We start from the raw sequence: 21989 nt of genomic DNA, 5'->3' as shown, positions 1-21989 counted from the left end.
GGGGAGATGACATCATCAGCTCCGTATTTTAGAGTTCACCCTACATACTTCACTGAGGGGGTGGGTGGCCACACATGGGAAAATAAGCCGTTGGAAAGTCGTGGACCTGGAAAGGAGAGAACTTCCAAGCTAGGGTTGGGGGGGAGGTGGAGCCCAGCTCCCAGTGTAGACAGGACAGGGGACTCTGGGGGAATCCAGCTCCCAGTGTAGACAGGATAGAGGACTCAGGGGAATCCAGCTCCCAGTGTAGACAAGATAGAGGACTCAGGGGAATCCAGATCCCAGTGTAGACAGGATATAAGACTCAGGGGGCCCAGCTTCCAGTGTAGACAGGACAGGGGACTCAGGGGGCCCAGCTTCCAGTGCAGACAGGACAGGGGACTCGGGAATCCAGCTCCCAGTGTAGACAGGACAGGGGACTCAGGGGGCCCAGCTCCCAGTATAAGCAGAATAGGGGACTTAAGAGGGATCTAGTTCCCAGAACCAGGCAGGGTAGGAGATTAAAACCAGAACAAGATAAAAGCTGCCAGATTTCCCCTTCTGACACCCCTCAACTCCTTAGAGTCCTATAGTTAGTTATAGCCCCCCAGATGAAAAGCGGCCAACCCAGGGCCCTATGTAGATGTTTGCAGAGTGGCAGGAACAGCCCTTGTGTGGCATGTGTCACGGGAACTCCAGAATAATCTTACTGTGTCTCCTCCATTAAGATAGCTGTCTCAGGGCCTCAGCATGAGAACCATTTCTAAATGAATGAATGAATGAGTCAGAGCAGAAAGCAATAAGCCACTCCCAGCAGTACAACGGTCCACCCTAAGGACAAACTGCCCACACAGGCCTATGGAGCCCAACCCATCACCCAATGCCTTTGACAATCTTTCCTCTTCGATCCACGCTAGACACCAGCAGTCAGCACCCCAGAGTATCCTTCCTCACATCATACCCCCAGAGCAGCCATATGCCCCCTCCCATTTCCAGCTGAGAGTCTTCCAAGCCCCAGGCATGGCCCTCACCCAGCAAGCAGCCCTTTCTGAGCACTGTGGTATGAATTATCCTTGCCTTCTTCTCCTGGGCCCAGCTCAGCCTTGCCCTAGAACCTCTGCTGCTCTGCTCATTTTCAGGGGTGCAGAACTGTTTCCTCTGGTTCTCTTTACAGACGGGGTCCCCCGAGTCAACGCTGTGGGAAGAACCAGAACTTTTCAAAACATTCAGTGTGTCTTCTGGGATCCTAGCAGACCTGAATGACCATTCCAAAGGCAACTCCCGCTAAGTCTCGGGACAAAGGGACGGAGGGAGAGAGGGGAGAAGGGGGAGAAGGGGGAGAAGGGGGAGAAGGGGGAGAAGGGGGAGAAGGGGGAGAAGGGGGAGAAGGGGGAGAAGGGGGAGAAGGGGGAGAAGGGGGAGAAGGGGGAGAAGGGGGAGAAGGGGTTGAAGGGGCAAGGAAAAGGAGAGAAAGGGACTTCAACAACAGGTTAGGCAGCCTTGGCCCAGACGGGCAGCAGGCGGGGCTGGAGCTACAGATAAGTCATTTATACTGGCCTCTGGCTTGGCTTTTAATTGGTTCAATATTTGCACAGTGAGATCACACAAGAGGCCTCACCTGCATGTAATGAGCCTTCGCTCAGTCCAGGAGCTTTAGGGAAGCAAGTTATTCCAGGAAGAGATACGCCCCCGCCGCCAAGCAGAGTGGGGCAGCTGGCCCCGTCCCTCACCCCTTCTCGGTGTCCCCTCCCCTCTCCCTCAGGTTTGATAGGGTTGAACACTTCTGGGGTGCTTTCTCTAGGAGCTGTTCCCACGTGGACACAAGCGGTGCCCTCACGCAGACAGCAGCTTCTCCCAGTTTGCTGGCGGCTGCCCACGCACGCATGGGGGCAACTCGGAGCCCTTCAGACAGTGAGGTTCCTTCCTTCCCCTTGGTTCCCCTTGGTTCTGCTGAGAGAGGGTTTTTCTCTCCTCAGGCATGTGAGCATGGTTTGCTGAAAACCAACGCAGAAAAATAACCATACTTGAACATTTTAATTATATGCCACTGTCTCAGTGGGAAAGTGCAGAACGCTGGTCTCCAAGTCCACATCATGACTGCTGAGCAATGCAATCCAGGGTTGGGAAACAAGGCGCCCTCGGCCTGGTGGTGGCTCAGGCTCAGACCTTCAACACTTGCCCTTCAGAAGGCAGAGGCAGGTAGATCTGTGAATGAGGCTAACCAGGTATCCATTGCAAGTCCCAAGCCAAGACCCTGTCTATAAATAATTAAACTAAATGATTTCTGAAGGTCACTCTACCTGGAACCCACCAGACCTTCAGCAACATTGTTTTCTCTTAGTGACAGTTATATAAATTTTTCATTTTTTTTTTTATATCTTTTAACTTTATTCTGGGGTGGTGCTGAAAATTCTAACCCAGAGCCGTACACATACTAGGCAAATTAGCACCAAGCTACTAAATTTTTTAAAGCTGAATTATAGAGCCACTTCCCCATACAGCTGCCTTCTTCTGTTCCCACAGGTCTCAGGACGCTGGTCACCTGTAGGCCCTTGGTGGCCAACACAGGTGAGTGCTGAATACTGCCTGCCCTGAACTGATCAAAAGTGGGGAGGGTCTAATCTTCCTTTCCTAAAGGTCAAAAGTCCAGGAATCAAGCTCAATAAAAATATCTACCTCCCATTCTCTCTCTCTCTGCTGCTCTGTATAGAAGTATGCCTGGTGGGTGGAGGCAAGGCGGCGTCTGTGGACAGAGGCCAATGTCCAGCATCTTGCTCTACCAATCTCCACCTTATTTTTTGATAGTCTCTCATTGAACCCAGAGCTGGCATTTATCTAGACTGGCCAACCAGCCCTGAGATCTGCCTTGCAGACTCACACAGCCACACCATCTGCTGCACCTCCCTGTCCAGATATCAGTGTGACTACATGTGTAAACAAAGGCCAGACTGCAGACCTCCGGGACCACAGGGAATCAGTGTCACCATACCCCCTCCACTGTACGGTATGACATATCCTAATCTTTGTTTCTAAGACACAAGTGACAGCCCCAACAGCCTCCAGCAACTCCTAGAGTGAACTCTGATCTTGAGCACCATCCCTGAAAGGGAGGGAGACATAGAATGTCTTAGGAGACATCAGACACAGTCAACAAGCTGATAACTCACAGGAGGAGACTCTGGGCCTCCGGGCAATCCCTGCCCCCCTGCAGTGACTTGAAAAACACAAAGGTAAGGAGGATGTGGCAGGTCTGGCTGACATTACTGTCCTACCCCGTCCCTGTAAGGCCCAGAACCACTGTAGAGAATACAAGGGTCCCTGTGCCAGTGTTTGCTGGCACCCCAGACAGGCAGCCCCTCCCCCTACAGCGGCTCCTTAAGTCATTAGTACGTCTCTGTCATGGCTGAACTCACAATGAGTCAGTCACAGACGCGGCACACTTCAGGGGCTTGAAGTCACATCCTGCCTAACCCAACTCAACATGATTTATTCCTCTTCAAGAATGTAGCTCTTTCCCAGAATTTTGTCAAGAGCTCTCTAGTCAGAATTTGGCCTTGAAAGGGGCTCATTTACAGGCTGGTCTCCAGTCGCAGATCAGCTCGGACATGCAGGAAGGATCCTAAGGTCAGGGCTGTGAGAGACCCCCAGAGTACCTCATCCAAGGAGCTCCATCACAGGAGCACACACACACACACACACACACACACACACACACACACACACAAACACCAACCAGCTTCATGAAATGACGGCCACATGCAGTGAGTCCACTGAGTGTACTGTACTTCATCTCTACAGACCCTGGTACCACCCAGCTGACAGTCGGAAACACCCCGAGTCAAACTGCACTAGGCAGAGGAGACCCACACAGGTCAAGCTACGGGCCCAACCAAGTCCCGCTTTCAATTAGACCAAGTGGAACTCCAAGTTCAGAGGCAAAAGCAGGTCAGGAGGCCACAACAGACCAAAACCTGCTGCTTGCCAGACAGTGTGTCTCACCATATTCCTATGGCTTGATCTTGCCAACCTTGACCAAGCCAAGGCAGAAATCATGGCCCCTCTTCCTTAAAAAAGGGGGGCTCAGGAAGCTCAGAAGCACTTGCCTAGATATGAGGACTCTGGAGCATCCCTTAAGAATCAGGAAGGCAGCAGACGGGGTGTGGTGTATATACCTGCAGCCCTGGATCCTAGGTGACAGATGGTAAGACTTAAATTCAAAGACATACCAAGACCTTTTCTTAAAAAACAAACAAGCCTTTAATCCCAGTACTCTGGAGGTAGAGGCAGGCAGATCTCTGTCAATCTGAGGTCAACTGAGTCCAGCCTGGTCTACAGGGCTAGTTCCAGGACAGCCAGGACTACATAGAAAAACCCTATTTCGGAAGAAAAAAAAAAAAAAAACCACCAAGCAGGAGCTGGAGAAACAGCTCAGGGGTTAAGAATGCTTGTTTACTCTTCCGGAGGACCAGAGTTCCGTTCCCAGCACCCATATAGGGCAATGGCCTGTAACTCCAGCTCCAAGGAATCTGACACTCTCTTCTGAGGTGGTCAGACTGCATTCCTGAGCCTCCTCCTTTCAGGAAGATGATCAAAGTAGGGAGCCTAGGCATGAAGACCAAACCAATTGCTTCATACATAAGACAGAAAATAAAATAACAATGCCTAGTTACATGGTTCCTCCTTTCTAAAGGCAGGCCGACCCCAGTTGCCCTTCAATAGGGAGCTTGGCTGGCAGGAATGACCCACACCAGAATCCTGACTGCCTGAGCCACAATTAGGCTCCAAAGTGACCAAGGTTGGTCAAGGTTGTACATAAGAAAAGAAGCAGGGGCCCTGCCCTAGGGACATTCACACCAGGTCATCCTGTTCTGGAGCAAGCCCTGTACCCCCAAACACATGTAACCATATATACATAAAAACCTGGAAGAAAGCCAACGAGACAGCTAAGGGGGGAAATGTCTGTCTGGCACTGAGTTTGATCCCCAGGACCCATATGGTATGGAGAGAACCAACTCCCACAAGCTCTCACCTCCATACACACTTGCACACTCACTCACATACACACACACAAAACCTGGACACATACACAGGCATGTGCATAATAGATATGTACACATAGACCTATATACATAAATAAACACATACACACAAAGATGCATACCCAAAGACATAGATACAAACAGACGTACAGAGACATGTACACACAAAGACCTAGCTGCATACAGACATGTACAAACACAAACATGTACATACACAGACCACTGCACACATGTACACTCACAGACATGTACATAGAGACATGTACTCACAAAAACCTGGATACACAGACTTGTTCAGAGACATACACAAAACCTGAATACACAGAGAGATATATGTACATAAAGATGTATGTAGAGATCTGTGGGCATAGACCTGTGTTCACAGACATGCTCACAGCACACACAGAGATGGCAGCACAGAAGTGCCCCAGAAGATGCTGGGGTCGAGACAAAAGTGATGCTCTGAGTTGGGCTCTCCTGAGCAAGCACTGAGTCGTCTCTGCTGTCTGGGTGAGGGGGGTGTGAATCAGCCAGCGAATCACTCAGAATCTCCCTTACAGAGCCCAGCTCAAAGGAACACACGGCCGTGAACTTCATCCCAACTGCCTCCAGAGCAGCCGCCTCACACAAGGCCGCGCTGTCAGGTAACTTCTGCTGCTATCCTGATTTGCAAAAGAGACAGCTGGTACATGGCTTGCTATTAGCGTCTGCATCCTGCAGTTCTCATTCTGGGCTCCAGGTCCTCCTGCATCCAACCCTTTTGCTCCCTGCAGCCTAGGATGCAATAAGGCAGCAGACACACGAAGCCAGGGATCCCAGCAGACACCAGATCAGGAAGGAGAACGCCCAGGCGACTCTGGTCTCCTTGTCCCATAGCTGAAGTGGTCCTCAGGCCTGACACTGACCTTTCCTGCACCAGACTCCCCCTGCCAATCCCTTTGAACTTGATTCCTCTGAGGTGAGAGGCTGGGAGAGGAAGAGGGTCATCGCCCCACTACAGCTCCTCCCAGCTGTCTCAAAGGGGCCACATAGAATATACAGGAATTTAATAAGCCAACCACAACCAATCCGGAATGTCCCCGTCAGTCTGGGCACAACAAAGCAGCCTGTAAAGCCGAGAAGAGCCTTTGAGTCCCCCCACCCCGGCGTCCAGATGGCCTAGGCACCCAGATGGCCCCAGCACCCAGACCTCTACTCAGGTCCGCAACAGAGAACCACATTCTTCACATTCTTGTCTGAAAGCCAGAAGAAAAGAGGTGGGTGGAACTGGGGGAGGGGCATTGCTACTTCAACCTAAAGATAATTAAAGCCCGGGACTGGTTTTCCAAGGGAAGAGAGAGGCCCAGCCCACAGCAGCCAACTTGGGCACTTTCACACAGTGCGCCATTCGCCAGGCGTGTGGTAGAGCCGTGCCACCCGTGAGCCTCCCCAGACTGCTCCCATGCAGGACACACAGCTGAGAAGCGGCAGGTGGGCCTCTGCAGCTCTGCAGCTCTTCCGTCCTCGGTGCCATGAGGTTGGGAGTTCTAGCCAGAAGCCTGGAACTCACTACCTGCGGCCAGGGCTGGGGAGGAGGGGACGGCTAGCTTGGGGAGCACATCGCTGGGAGGGCAGGGGAGCCACGTGCCCCACAGTCGTGGGATAATGAGGCATTCCTCCTGAGCGCTCGACTATACATCGACTCCTCCTCCTCCTCACCCCAGACAGGGACAGGAAACAGTGCAGGCAGCAGGCTGTGGGCAGAAGGCAGGCTGAGAACGGCAGGCTGGTGGGGGCCGACAGGAGGAGGCACGCTGGAGAAGAGAAGCAGAAGCTGGGTTCTCTAAAGAAAGCGGGCTAAAGATATCTCCTTCCTAACCCCCCAAACACACACCTGCTGACCACATCTGCCCTGGCCTGCCCATGCTCACCTGAAGTGGGGTCTTATACCCGATACCAACAAGTCAGTAAGCGATTGGAACCCAAAGCCACTGTGGCAGAAGAAACCCATGTCACCATGGCCCATAAAATAGTGGCATGAAGCCAGGTGTTGGTGGCATATGCCTTTTATCCCAGCACTCGGGAGGCGGAGGCAGGCAGATCTCTGTGAGTTCCAGGACAGCCACAGCTACACAGTGAAACCCTGTCTCAATGAGAAAAAAAGATGGTGGCATGAGAAGGTGGGAAGCCATGAGAACAAAATAGGTTCTTGGGTGTCTCAACATGCCCAGCTATAAAATGAGAGCACTACTCCTGACAGCCTTCCTTGTAGGAAACTTCAGCCACAATCACCTGGATGTGACTTCAAGTTTCATACAGTCGTAATGAAAAGACTGACATACATACAAATTGGATTTTTGTACGTATTGTGGTGCATGCATGTGTTTCTGTGCGTGCAGAGGACAGAGGCCAACACTGGTGTCTCTCTACCTTACTTTTATTTTATGTGTATGTGTGTTTGCCCGCATGTGCGTCTGTGCACCACCTGTGTACAGTACCCACAGGCTCCGTAAGAGGGCACTGGGCCTGCTGGAACTGGAGTTACAGACAGTTGTGAGCTGACGTGTGGGTGCTGGGAACCGAACCCCAGCCCTCAGGAAGAGCAGTGAGGGCTCTTAAGTGCTTAGAGCCATCTCTCTAGCTCTCCACGTAATTTTTTTAAACAGAAGTTTGCCACTGAACCTGCAGATCCCCAAGAAGGCCCCAAGAAGCATATAGTTGTGCTGGGCAAACTATTATGTAAATAACATGCAAAATAAAAAATACAGCTTCACTGAGCACCAAAACCCCTTGAGGTATTATTGCTTCTTTTCCTCCATCACAGATTAGGAAAGAAAAAAAAAAGTCACAGTGGTCACATAACTTACAAGTGAAAAAGTGAGAGAAAAGCAATTAGTCAGAAGCCACAGCCCCTGCCTATTATGTAAGTACTGGATACACACTTTAGGGTAGTTAGGCCTCAGAAGCCAAGGAAATACAGCCACCCATCCAAGGCCACCAGAGCTAAGGGAGGTGCTGAAATTAACCCAGTGTGTTTGACCCAATCAGGTATAAACATGTTCCCGTTTCCCCAGTCCACCATGGGACTTCAAGGGACTTCACAAGGGTGAAGCCCTGACAGCGAGGTGAGGCCCGAATGGAGCCAGCACTTCCGTGAGAGGTCGGAGTGGCGCCCCAGCCCGGCTAAGTACTCAGCAAAGAAGCTTTACTAGTAGCCACTCAACACTGGCCAACCCCAGGGACTTGAAAGTGTACAGCTCTGAGCCACTTCCCCGCACTTGGCTGATGCTCAGCCGGAGAGAGGCCACACTCAGCACTAGGTGGAAAAGGCTGAACAGCCGGACGCTAAGGGCTTGGATCTGAAGTGGAAAGGGACACTGAGGGCCGCACTGGGATGGGGGGTTGTGCACCTGCTGCTTCAAGTCAGTCCAGACTGCTGAAGGTACCCCGTCCTTCGGCTGTACAGAACACCAAGACAAGAGTCAGGTTGGAGGGGTGCAAGGGGGCAGTTGCTTGGTACACAGTTTCAATATGTAGCCGAGTCTAGCCTTCACTGAGCTCCTCTATGGCCCGAAGACATACTAACCTGTTTACACGTGAGAAAGTGGGGATCAAAGCAGACTAAGAAGTAGTAGGGGTGAGTAAAGCACGCCTTTAATCCCAGCTCTGGGGAAGCAGAGGCAGAAGCAAATGGATCTCTATGAGTTCAAAGCTGCCCTGGTCTACATAAAGATTTCCAGGCCAGCCAGGGCTACATAGTGAGACCCTGCCTTAAAAAACAAAAACAAAAAAAACAAAAAAAACACCAGGAGGTGCTAGACCTGAAAAAGTCACCAGAATGTCTGGGCTGGACTGGGCTCCTCTGATGGCTGAAGACCCACCTCAGGTTGTTATCCACGATGGAAACAGCACCTTCACAAAGACGATTAAGTCAAGCCATGGTTACTGGAATAGGCCCAAATCCAATATGACTGGTGTGCCCCCGTAAGAGATTAGGACACAGATATGCTGAAGACAAGTATGTGACGACACAATAAGATGGCCACCTGTAAGCCAGGGTGCCAATGGCCCCACTGTGGCCTTGACTTCCAGCCTCCAGAACTGGGAGAACAAATGCCTACTGCCTAGTGGCCCGTCTGTGGCACTTCGCTGTAGCCATTCCAGCAGCCTGGAGTGATGGCAGTGAACCAGTTCCTGTGGCTGCTGTCTGCTTCCATAGCATGCACACTGCAGGGACATCCAAGGACTTACTCAATGGCCACAGTCCCAGAACCTACGACAGCCTCTAATGCACACCCAGCCGTTCAGTCCATAGCTAATGAACAAATAACCTGGATAAAAAATGGGATCCAAACTCAGCTGCTGCCCGGTCCCCACCATGTGCCACTTCCTCCTCCCATTTCTAATTCTGACATTCCCTTCTCCCACCTCTGCTATGACAGCTAGTAAATAATGTAAAATAGTATAAACTCAATGGTAATCTTTGGCCTGCAATCACCAAACAGCAGTGTAAACAGGAAGTGAATAAAGATACAAGAGGGGACTGGAACAGCAGTGTAAACAGGAAGTGAATAAAGCTACAAAGGGGGACTGAAGAAATGGGTCCGCCATCAAGAGCCGCTCCTGCTCTTGCAGAGGATCCAGATTCAGTTTCCAGCACATGGTGACCAATAACCATCCATCCATTACTCCACATTCAGGAACCCAATGCCCTCTTCTGGGCTTCCTGGGCACCAGGCATACATGTAGTACACATACTTACATGAAGGCAATACATATAAACTAATCTCTTTTTAAAAGGGTCACAAAGGGCCTCACCCTAACTAGGAACATTCCACCAGCTGCTGGACTCCTCCAATTACTTTTTTATTAGTACCAACTTCAACCCATGTGTGAAAAGAAAGCTAGGTTAAGCCTTGGATTGTGTTGCTTTGAGTAAAGGGGGGTGGGGAGGTGTTGATTGAGAATCGTGACAAACCTCAAACCCAAGAGGCCAGGGGCTGATACAAATACAGACTGCAGAGTGGAGAGGACCCACGAAGGTGAAGGAAGATTGCAATGCCTGAGTCCACCCCAGCCCGCTTCATTCCCCCAGCCCGGGCAGGTGGTAACAAGCTTCTGGCTCCTTCCCAAACAACAAGTTACCCCTCCTGCTCTCTAAGAAGAGGGCACATTTCAGAAAGCCTTGAACGGGAGTGTGAACTGAGCGGTGGGGGCAGAGAGAGCTAAGTACAATGCTCTCCCTGACAAAAGCAGGCACCCACCACCCTCCTGAAGTCCAGCTGCCCCCCTGCAGATAATATTTCCCCACTTACAGATAAAAGATCTGTTCAAAAGCTGCCACTAGGATTCTGAAACTTCCTTTTTACAACAAAGCCACACTGTTGCAACTTATTGCTACAATTCTTACACCATCTCAGCAGGGCAGAAGCCTCGGCAGAGTCCTGGGCCCCTGACAAGGTATCTAGATGTTTTCTGACCCTCCCCGCCCTCATGGGTGGGGCCCTATCCCCTCTTCCTTCCTCCTCCCGCCCCTCAGCAGTCGTCTTCTTACTCAGTATGGTCCTCAGCAGCGGACCTCATACTGTGAACAAGGCCCCTTGGAGACTTTTGGTCCCTTACCTCTTCCACATGGGTTTTCTGACCCAGGTCTTATAAACTGCACCTGTATACACAGGAGACAGACATGGGAGGCAGAAAGTGGAAGACCTTCCTCCACAGAGCCTGCAAAGGTCTCCCAGCAATTGGCTCCAGTTCCTGAGCTTCCTGACAGCTCATGAATGACAAAGTGGTTTTACCAGCTTTCTATGAACCGGACTGGGCACCCAGCAGCCCAATCTCCTCTGCAAATCCCCATTTCTCATCCGCAACACCAAAGGCAGCGGCCATGCTCCTAGGACCAGACCTGAGTGCAGACAGCAGCCCAGTGATCTCAGGCACCAGCCTCTTGATGTGCAACCCTCTCTGGAGAAGACCTACGACAGATGCTCAACAGCTAGCTGCTCATCGAGTGAACACATTTTAAGAGTTAATAAAACCCATGGTACTTCCCGACAATGTGAACAGTTCTACCCCTCAGTGGACAATAACACGGCCATCATACCCAGTGTGATGATGTTGCAACATAGAAAACTTCAGATTACAGCTCTAAATGAGAAATCAGAGTACACAGTATCGCTCTGCTTAGGATTTGGTGAAGTGCATACAGGTGTGTGCATGACTGCATGTGTGCACGTGTGTGCACGCACAGGAAACCCAGAAACTCCAATGGTGGGGTGCTTCTAGGCAGTGTTGTTGCCATACTTGTGCTGTGAACAACAGGCTCCTGGCTTTCCTTTTTAACTTTAATAGGACAGTTTCCAATAGCAATGGCTGTTTCTCAATAGTCCGTGAAAAATCTCACCTTAAGTCCTTTGTCTGGGTATAACATGTCTGACCACCCAACCAGAGGACATGGGCAGCCTGCCCAGCACCCAGTCAGAGGCTAATGACCTGGGAGTGGAATGCAGCACTCGAATTCCCAGGAAATGGTGCAAGGATGCAAGCCTCCGTGGGCTGCCTTGGGCTCTGAAAAGGCTAGGGCCTACCAGAGAGGGCACCTTTCACCAGTCCTGAGTCACAGGGCTTCACCAACCTGAGTCACTCCTGAACAAAGCTTCAGCAGGGCCGACATGCCCAAGAGCACAGTCCCAACCCTGCTCCCTGGATACGTCATGCCCTGCCCTCTGATCTTACCACTGGCTCAAGTGCCACCTCCTCTAGGCAGCCTTCTCAGACTCCCCAAGGGCTTCTCCCTGTATGAGCTGGAGCCCCGACTGGGCTCCTGCAAACAAGAACCACGCTTCCTGTGCCTCCATTCTCCCAGCACCTGGCCCTGGGGTCCAGCTTTGTGCATGGGAATCTGTGTTATGCGCTGTGGTTACTGAATAACTAAGGGCTGGACAGGCAGACAGACAGAGGAAGGAATGCGACAGTGCACCATGCTCAGGCAGCAGCAAGAGCACGCCTGTGGGACAGCAATGGGCTTCTGGCCATGGGCAACACTGCCTCCAACAGCAACCAAGTTATCCTGGGCTGGACTCCATGCTAGCAGCCACGGTCCTCTCACCTGCCCTCCCTCCCTCCCTGAGCTCCATACTCAAGAAAAGAGTAGCTGCAATAAATACCATTTATTTATTGAGGCACAGGAGGCCTCAGTGAGTGGCCAACAGCAGCGGCGATGATGGTGCTCTTTACGGAGCTCACAGCCAAAGGAGAAAGTCGCAGGAACCAGTCCATCCTCTTTGCAAGCGAGGCTATGTCTACCCTCCGTGAAGGGTGTTGCAAGGCCAGGAGCTGAAGTGGCCCTCCCCCCAGTTTGAATCTCTGTAAGGCAATTCCTCAGCAAAATGAATGAGTTTCTACTTCCTGGGGGCAAGAGGAGAATTCATCAGCATGTAGCCTGTTATATACAGGTGCTCCAGAAAATCTAACCTGGGGCTGGAGAGATGGCTCAGTGGTTAAGAGCACTGGCTGCTCTTCCAGAGGTCCTGAGTTCAATTCCCAGCAACCACATGGTGGCTCACAACCATCTATAATGGGATCTGGTGCCCTGTTCTGTCATGCAGGCATATATGCAGGCAGAACACTGCATACATAATAAATAAATATTTAGAAAAAAAAAAGAAAAGAAAATCTAACCTGTCACTAGCAGAACTGTGACTCAACTCGGAAACCCAGATTCTCGGGCTGCTACTCTTCCTCCTGCGCTGGCTAGTTTTCTAAATCTAAACTGAGAAAATGCCCACCAACCCAGACTGGCCTGTAGGCAAGCCTGTGGGGCATTTCTGTGATTAATGATAGATATGGGAGGGCCCAGCTAACACTGAGTAGTGCAACCCCTGGGCAGGTGGGCCTGGGCTGTATAAGAAAGGGAGCTGAGAGAGCCATGAGGAGAAAGAAAGGGAGTAGGCAGCATGCCTCCATGGCCTCTGCTTCAGTTCCTGCCTCCAGGTCCCTGCCCTGACTTCCCTTCAGGATAGACTGCAGATCTAAGCCTAACTGAAAACAACCCTTTCCTCCCCAAGTCCCTTTTGGTCACGGTGTTTCAGCACAGCAACAGAAACCCTAAGACAGGCACCATGGAGGCCTCAGCTGGGTTCAAGCAGGAGGGACTGAAGCTGACTGAAGCGCCAGACCCTATGCTAAGGCAAGGGGGAACTTTTGGCTTCCCAGGCCTCACCGTCCAGCAAGCTCTAAGATTCCTAACCCTCACCCCCATTCTGGCCTAGTTAAGTCTCCAAAAGTGTTCCGCTGCCTCGTTCTTCATGTTTACCACACGGGAAGCTGCCTTCTCCAGCCCAGTGACTTCACATAAAACACAGGAAACACAGGCACTCTACATAAAGGTACCTCTGCTGCTTTCTGAACCCTTTTTTCTTCATGCTTACCAACTCAGACCGGAGTAACAAGCTGAGCTGCGCTGTATGAGAAGGATACGCAAGAGGCTGGGCCCCTCTGAAGCCTCAACAGCAAGCCCAGAAGCCTGCCCACCGGTTCCTTCCTGCATCACTTAGCTACCACCACACCTTGTTACCAAGGCGCAGCTTCGGGAATCAATTTCATCTCTGTGACTTGAACATATATCTCCTACCATCTGAGAAGTGATGTCGACAATAACATAAGGGTAGGGAGGGAGGAAGACGGGAGGAAGATGAAGAATGCTCCATCTCAAAGCTGGTATGTTGCAGATGGGAAACTGAGGCAAGTTGCAGGAGTTACAGTCAAGAGTCCAGTCCCAGGTCTGCCCGCAGCCAAAAAAATAAAAAAATCTTGGCTTCTTTCTTCAACAAAAAAATAACTGATCCTGAGACTCTGAGTCAAAGTTACTAGAAATTCAAACTGGCTGAGGACATTGAGTGCCATGTGGCTTTCAGGATGGCCCACCCTTCTGCTTGGCACTACCCCATAAGAGATACTAATTTCTTTCTCTCTCTTTTTCTTTTTTAGCTTTGGGAACTCTTTCAGCCCAAGGGCCCCACCCAACTGGAAGAAGTTCAGACAAACCCAACACCTCCCCCATTCTTTAACTTGCTGCCTCTCAAAGGAAAAGATGTTTTAGGGAGGGAAGGCTTCTGAGGGAAGGCTAAGGGAGCTGAGCGTGCTGCTTGGCTACCTGCCCACAAAAGCCAAGAAAGATGGTCCCGTTCAAAAGCACTTTCTCCCGCCTGAGTGAGACCAGGAGCAACTGTCGGCATGAATCCTGGGCAAAGTGCTCATCATCATGGGAAGAAAAAAGTATTTCTTTAAAAACTATGCCCAAGAGCCCTTCGACTCAGACATTCTACAAGCCTAAGCACATTCAACAGAAAGAGACTTTTTGTTTTCGTCTGGTTTCTTTCTTAAAGACAGGGGGTCTCTATGTCGTCCTGGATGGAAGGTCTGGAACTCACAGAGATCCGCCGGGCTCTGTCTCCTGAGTGCTGGGATTAAAGGTGTGCGCCACCACCATTCCCAGCATTGACGCCAATGGTTTTTCTTTTAATTGGGATCATTTACAATCAGAATCAATATTCAGAGACTGGGGGGTAGTTCTGGGGAGGAAGCGCAGTGGCAAAGTAGTTGCCTAGCATCTAAGCCTTGGGACTGACTGATTCCCAGCACTGCACAGGAAGAAAATTAAAAATAAAAAGTAGAAAAAACTCTAAGGATCAAGTTTCAAAATTGTAAATGTCCTCTTGGTCAGTGACATCCTTATGAAAGAAATTCATCTATGGCTCTCTTAACACATAAACATTATGGAGACAGGCATCCGGCCCACTGGGACCATAGAGGCCTCCCTGGGAGACCCCGTTTTTCCTTGGCAAAGCACCGTAAGGACCTAGAGATCCGTCTGAGAGGCCACAAGGAAGTAACTTGGGGCATGGAAAAGATCAGTTGCCCTTACCTCTAGGCAGCAGATAGGCTGCGGTCCAACCTGTCCTGCAGGAGACTCACCCTTCGCCAGTGACTTCCTTCCAGAGAGCACTGCAAGCTCCCCAGCCAAGGGGGGGTCCTGGGCATTCACAACCAGCATGGAGAGGCCTCAGCCAAGGCCAGGAGCCTCCTTCTTCTCCAGCCACCTGCCCGGTGCTGAATCACCTCAGGCTCGGGGAACCGGTCAGAGTGGAGCCTGACTAAGTCGAGCACAACCGTGCCTCAGGTGCTTTTTAAAGAGACTCACATCAGACCCAAGGAGCAGCTCCCCGTGCCTTCGACCACCTGCCCGTGTGGTGGCAGGCCCACTTTAGAGCCTGGCTCACTGTACGTGCTCTCGGTGACTCACGCCACTCTGACTTTCCACGCTGTCTGGCAGGGGACAGGGCCTGCTCAAAACCCTCAGAGGCTCTTCCTCAGGCTTCCCTGGGGAAAGGAATGAGGAGAGCTGGCAGCGAGCGTCCCCAGCACCCACAGAATCTGAGGCTGGCATCAGCCCTTCCTGGAGACAAAGGCCAGGGTCTCCCCAAGTCACCATGTCCCTTTGATCACACTGTCAAGAACTTGAGCTTTTCCACTGCTAATGCATTAAAAACCACAGACCAGATGTCTGAGCAATTAACCGGGGCAGAGCAGTAAAGGGGTGTACTTTCAAATGCTATGACCCCAAGTTACAAAAGAAGGGGACACGCACCTTTAATCCCAGAACTCAGGAGGCAGAAGCAGGTGGATCTCTATGAATTCAAGGCCAGCCTGGTCTACACCACGAGATCCTGGCCAGCCAAGGCTACACAGTGATACCTTGTCTCAACAACAAATCCATGCAAGCTTCTTTTTCTCATAGCCAAAACAGGAATCACCCCCCCATATTTCCCAGGCTGGGGTGGGCGATGGGATGATCAGAACAGTACATCTGTCATTCTAGTGAGATTGAGACAGGCTGAGGAAAACAGGACTCAAGTGTTCTAAGCCAGAAGAGCAGGTCAGTCCATTTTTAAGCCCTTTCCACCTCCGCCAGGCGTGATGGCACAGACCTGCAATCCCAGCATTCAAGTGGTCAGGTGTGGAAAGGCAAAGGCTAAACCTGAACCTAACCTGGACCTTACAGTGGGGTCCTGTCTCCATAAAACAGCAGAGGTGAAAGGTTGCCCCCAAATGAGAACCCAGCACATAGTATCTAGCTGTGCCTTTTCATCCCCCTTGGAGAACAGGCCCTGTGAGCACAGAGATTAGGCTGTCTTTTAAGGGCTGCGAGGATTTCCGCTGTACAGCTGTGCCATGATTAACGTGCCCTTTCTAATGGACAGCGAGCTTGTTTCCTGCCGCCTTCTCTGACGATGCCACAGTGACTATCCTCACATTTCCTTCTGCACAGTCCAGTCATCTGTGGGGTAAGGGCCTAGAATGCAGTTAGAAGGGAATATGCTTCAGCAGATACTGTCGAAGAAGAGGTGTGCCTGGAGCTGGAGAAACGGCTCATTGGTTAAGAGTGCACACTGTTTTGGCGGAGGACTGGACTGGAGTTCGGTCCTCAGTACCCACATCATGTGGCTCACAACTGCTTGTAACGCCAGCTAAAGGGGGAAACCCCACACCTCTGGCCTCTTCTGGCACCTGTACTCATAACATAACACACACACACACTTTTTTTAATCTCTACCCAAAAAAAAGGTGTGCAACATATACCCCACCCAAAAAGTACTCAAGTGGAGAAGCAGAGGTATCTGGAAGGAAGTCCCTCAACTGTAGAGTTTCCCAGGCACCCCTGTATACCAATAAGCACATGAACTGCTACACTCTTACAGGGAATATGGTCCTCTCTAACAGATCAAACCTACCTTCTACCAGCACCACAGCTGGAAGCCAGGTCTCCAGATATACAAGTCTGGTGGTGTTCTTTCCACACTACCCTTGCCTATCATCTAGAACACGGAAAACCATGATTTAGGAAAAGACCAAAAAAAAACCAAAGAAACATACAGCCAGTGTGAGCAACTTCTGCCTAGGCCAGCACCTCAAAACAAGCCATTTAGCCCATGTTCATAAGCAAGCTTATCCAAAAGCATTGACAGCCTTAAAGCCACTATGGCCAGGCGGTGGTGGCGCACGCCTTTAATCCCAGCACTCGGGAGGCAGAGCCAGGCGGATCTCTGTGAGTTCGAGGCCAGCCTGGGCTACCAAGTGAGTCCCAGGAAAGGCGCAAAACTACACAGAGAAACCCTGTCTCGAAGAAAAAAAAAAAAGCCACTATGATTTTGGCATTTTGTCCTGCCCCTGCAAGGCGACCCCCAAGCACCCCATAATACATGGACTCCTTTTTAGAGGTAGAAAAAAAATGCTGAGTTGGGAACCAAGGTAAATGGTCTACCCTCTACCTTCACATAACTACCTAGTGAGGTAAGACTGATAAAATCTATAAAAAAAAGAAAAGGTGTACACGGCCACTATACAGCAGGCCTTTCACAGGATTACTCCTTCTAGTTCTTGCATTTAGTTTTGCAAAGTAGATCCCGTGATTCCGTGTTCCAAATGGGAAAACTGAGGGAGTTGAATAATGTGTGCAATGTCACAAAGCTAGTGGGAAGGGGTAGATTTGAACTCTGCCTTATCACCACAGTTCATGTTCTTTCCCTGACCCACTCACGCTTCCCACTCAGTGGATTAAAGACCCTTGCCACCAAGTCTGAGTTAGATCCCAAGGATCCCTTGGTAGAAGAGAAGAATCAACTCCCCTAAGTTAGTGTCTGTCTGTCTGTCTGTCTCACACTCTCTCTCTCTCTCTCTCACACACACACACACACACACTTTTCTGTATTAAAAATTTATTTATTTATTTATTTTAAACAGAGGTCCCTGAGCCAGTTGCCTAGGCAACCAGTGTTCTGTTGTCACCAGAGGCCCTGAGCCCATGGGCTCAGAGCACCAAGGGTTAAAAGCTGAGGCGGTGATTCTCTGGGGCAGCACAAAAGGAAAATGTACTTCCTGCCCCTGCGGGCGGAGATGCTGTTTTATGCTCAGTAAATTAGGACGTTTGTTTAATTAAGAGAACACACAGATTTTGTTATTCTAAATATTTTTGGAACATGATGCTTGGAGGAAGCTGTCAAGGCAAGGATTTTTTTTTCCCCTTGCTTTAGATCCCCCTCCCCACCCCCCAAGAGAAGGAAAACAACAGCTAACCCCTCCTCCCCTTTTGAAATAAAGATGTCAAGCTGGTAGGGGCTGTCTTAAGTACTTTATTGAAGGATTAGTTCGAAGAGGAAGTGAGCAAAACCCCAGCCAGCCCCATTTCTAGCAATACCCTAGCGGCTCCCTAACAATGCTGCATTTTTTAGTGTGTTTCTCTAAGAGCTAAGAGATCCTTGTTTTGTTTTTTTCTAGAGCAAGACCAGGCAAAAGGCAGGCTGTGATTAATATGCACCCTTCATTCCACAAGAGAGAAGCTGCCCTATCTCCTAACCCTTTGGTTAAAAAGTTCAAACATTTTAAAAAAAAAATAAATAAAAACCAGATAAACCAGAACTCTGTCCTTCCTCTCCTCTTCTCTCCCCTCAGCAGCCCCACTGAGAGTCCCTGACTCTCAGCTTCCCTTCCCCCCAGGGTGACATAATGCCTCCCAACAGAACTTGCTAATGCTGATTGGAGGGGAAGCTGGGTCTGCCCACCTGCCCTGCCAGGACCTGCAGAGAACAGAAGCAAAGTTCTAGAGTGTCACCCACACCACACACTGCCTCTAGAACGGCACTGAGCAATCCCTCGATGCTTTTAATTACTCCCCAATTATCCATTAAATGACTCCCCACTTTCCTTCACCACGTGCTTGCCTCAGATTGCCAAGCCTGAAATGTCTTCCTTCCTCGTGGTGGCTTCCCTGCGTGCCCTGGACAAGGGATTCCCTAACCTAGGAATCCCTTGAGTCCTTTGTCCCTGGCTTGTTTGGGACATAGCACAAGCTGTCTTTGTACCTCAGTGTGCCGTGGCTACTCCTTGAAACCTTCCAATTTCCCCAGGACACAATTCTCTTCAGGAGGCCAACAAGCTCTCACAGGGCAGTCCCATGCCTCACGGTACCTTTCCGTAGTTCTTGTCATCTCCACCTCACACTAAAGTCACCTCTACTGATTTGTCTCAGCTCTCCCCTAAGTGCCTGCGGGCAGGGGCCAGGTCTTACTCAACTCACACCCCCCCCACCCCACCCCACCCCACCCCCACACACACCACCTGGCAAAGTCCCTGGCAGGAGAAGGCAGTTAAATATTTGCTCAATTACACATCTATAGGCCCCTCCCCCACCCATAGCAACCTTGTATATAAACCGACTGATATTGAGAGATTGTCTTAAACAGGCCTTCAAGCAGCCTGCCTCCTGAACAAAAAGGTAGACAGGTGAGGTTATCAGCCTGGCCTCTAGACGGTGGAGTCAGAAATGGCTACAATGTTGCTGTGAACAAAAAGGGGCTAAGACTCTTCCCCTTCAACAGTTACCTTTTTAATTTGTTGTTGTTGTTAATTTAACTTGGTCCAAGATTTGGGAGGGACTCCAGGATGGTTACACAGCTGCCTAAGCAGCGTGAGAAGTTCAGGTGGAGGTCCTGAGGCTGGCTGGCACCCAGCCGATGAGGGAGCGCCTCTCAGGCAAGGAGACCTCCCAGACGTGCTTGAGAGTGAGCCGCTTGCCCAGAGATGGCTGGGATACGCCAGTCTGCGTTGGCTAAAAATATGGAACACTTAACGAGTTTGCGTGCCATCCTTGCGCAGGGGCCATGAATTTGTGTATCGTCCCAATTTTAGTATGGGTGCTGCCGAAGGGAGCAGGCAACAGTTACTTGGAAATCCTGCTAAATCCAGAAAACCACTCATCGAGAACCGAAAAGCCACTGGACCTCTCCACTGCCCAGCCGAGGTAGCCTCCGGGTCTCCCAAGAAAGACCTGGGACTTCCCAGAAACCTTTTCCCTAACACCGCTGGGTGGGGCCTCAGGCACCCGCCCGGGCCCACCCTGCCCTCAATTTCACTACTGCCCGCAAGCAAGTCCTGGAGGATTCAAACTCCGCTGCTTGGGAGATATGAGGGCCAGGAGAAGCGGGGAGCAGTTCTGTCCTGGGCGTGGCCCCAGAACAGGATGGGGTGAGGACCCTTGCACAGGGAAGTGGGGGATGTCTTCAAAACTCCGCCTCTAACCCTAACATAAAAGATGCAGTAGTAGACGGGCCTGGACCTAAAGTCAGGGCCAGCTCCCAGACACTGGTCCGGGCGTGGCGTCCCAGGGTGCGGTGGAATCAGGTGCACGCCTGGGCGGCCCGACGATTGCGGGCAGACCCAGGCCTTTTGCCCTCGGGCAATAGAAACCCAAGGTTGGATGAGGACAGGCGGGGGTCTTTCTGGCGTCATGGGCCCCGCAGCAGCCGGGTCCCCTTTTCCCACGCACCCAGCGCACCTCTCCCCGCCCCCTCCCGGCCTGAAGGCTGACGGGCGAATGAGGAAGTCCGCTGCGGAGGGCGGAAACCGAGCTGGGCGCAATGTCTGCGGCGGGACCGACCGATCCTGACTCAGAAGGACACCCCGACAGCTGCCAAGCGGTCCCCGCCTGCCCGTTACCTCCCTTTGCAAAACTTAGAGGAACCGCTGCCCCGAGCCCGCATCCTCATCCCCGTGGGCTCGGCGGGCGGTCCGCGGATTGCGGCGTTCCCGAAGGGGTTAAAAAGTTTGCGCCAGCCGGCCGTCGGGGAGGCGGGAGTGCATAGGCGACAGAAGCAGGCCGACTTCCCAGTGCCCAGACCGGGAAGACTCCCAGCGGAGCGGGGACTGTGTCCCCCGGCTCCCTAACCCCAAGGCCTCCCTGCCTAGCGCCCCTCGGATGAGGATGCGGAGCCGGGTTCTAGGCGTTCGCGCCCGACCGCGCCGGAGCCGGCCACGCGGAGGCCGAGAACCACAGGGCCGCCGGCTCCAAATGCCGAGCGTATAGTCGCCGCGCGCGCGCGCGCGCTCGGGAGTCCCGGGGCGGGACACACCGGCAGGGCTCGCTCACCTGAACCTGGGTTTGCCCGGGGAACAGGCGCTGGTTCTACAGAGAGGACTTTCGCGAGCGCTCGGGCGGCGCGGCGGGGTGGAGCGAACGCGAGACTCGAGCCGCAGCAGGTCAGGTTCTTGAGCCTTCCGTGCCCTGCCCAGGAACCACGGTGATCTGCGCGCCTCACCGCACCCAGCTCGGCTGAACGCCGCCCGCCCCGCCCTTCCAGAAGAGGGCGGGTCTGAAGCCCTCTACGGGTCGGGGGCGGAGCTCCCGAGAGCGCCCGCCCCTCCCCCACGCCGCCCAATCCAGCAGGAGTCTGGCCTAAACTGACACATCTTCAGCCTATAAGCAGACAAGGGACGGATGCCAACGGGCTGGGATTCCTCCTCCCCATCCGTTCCCACCTCCGCCCACCCCACCTTCCCCGCGCTTCCTAGGCGGGAGCCCCGCCTCGTGGGGCGGATCCAACGGACAGCCAGGTTACAGGACGAGGATTGACGTGAACTGTACCCAATCAGGAGTGGGCGGCTCCGGCGCGCTGGGTTCCCGGTCCCGGCTCTGGTGCGCATCCTGGGCCGGGCCGAGGCCGGCGGGAGAGTGCTGGGAAGGTCTGAGGCTCTGACACTCCGCCCCGCGAGCCGTGTTTTCCCTTCGTCCTGCCCTACCAGGAGAACAGATATTAAGTACCATATATGGGAAAAGTGGTATTTTACATAATTATGATGGCTGTGGGGGCGGGCATGGCTTCAACCCTGCATTCCGTGTGGGCGTCCTGAGTTCGATTTGGAGCCTGCTCGCGGCTGTCCTCCAGCCTCTGAACCTTTGCTCTGGTGGGTCCCTCTGCTTGGAATGCTTTGCCTCCGAGTAATTAACTTGGGACACATCCTGTGAGATATTTGTCGCTTAATTATTTTTAAGGGTGTATTGTATTTATTTTATTTATTTCAGTTACTAACCACGAGAGGATTTTTTTCCACTTCTCATTTAATCCATCAGAAATATGTCCACACATTATTTTCTGCCCT

The 21989-nt window shown here is 51.8% G+C and overlaps 1 protein-coding gene and 1 non-coding gene across 2 annotated transcripts in view; both read right to left on the bottom strand.

The window, feature by feature from the left end:
- Positions 1-21165, bottom strand: part of Myh9 (myosin heavy chain 9) — an 86285-nt gene extending 65120 nt beyond the window's left edge. Inside the window, exon 1 of the mRNA XM_059246895.1 lies at positions 20980-21165. The gene's annotated coding sequence lies outside the window, so the exon portion shown is untranslated. The remainder of the gene's footprint in view (positions 1-20979) is intronic.
- Positions 19665-19766, bottom strand: LOC131897285 (U6 spliceosomal RNA). Its single transcript, XR_009375637.1, has one exon. It is a non-coding gene; the product is annotated as a U6 spliceosomal RNA (small nuclear RNA).
- Positions 21166-21989: the final 824 nt, after the last annotated feature.

This window comes from Peromyscus eremicus, chromosome 20 (genome assembly GCF_949786415.1).
Source record: "Peromyscus eremicus chromosome 20, PerEre_H2_v1, whole genome shotgun sequence".
NCBI classification, from domain to species: Eukaryota; Metazoa; Chordata; class Mammalia; order Rodentia; family Cricetidae; genus Peromyscus; species Peromyscus eremicus.
The sequence above is the reverse complement of the archived record's forward strand: the minus strand, read 5'-3'. Positions and strand labels throughout refer to the sequence as shown.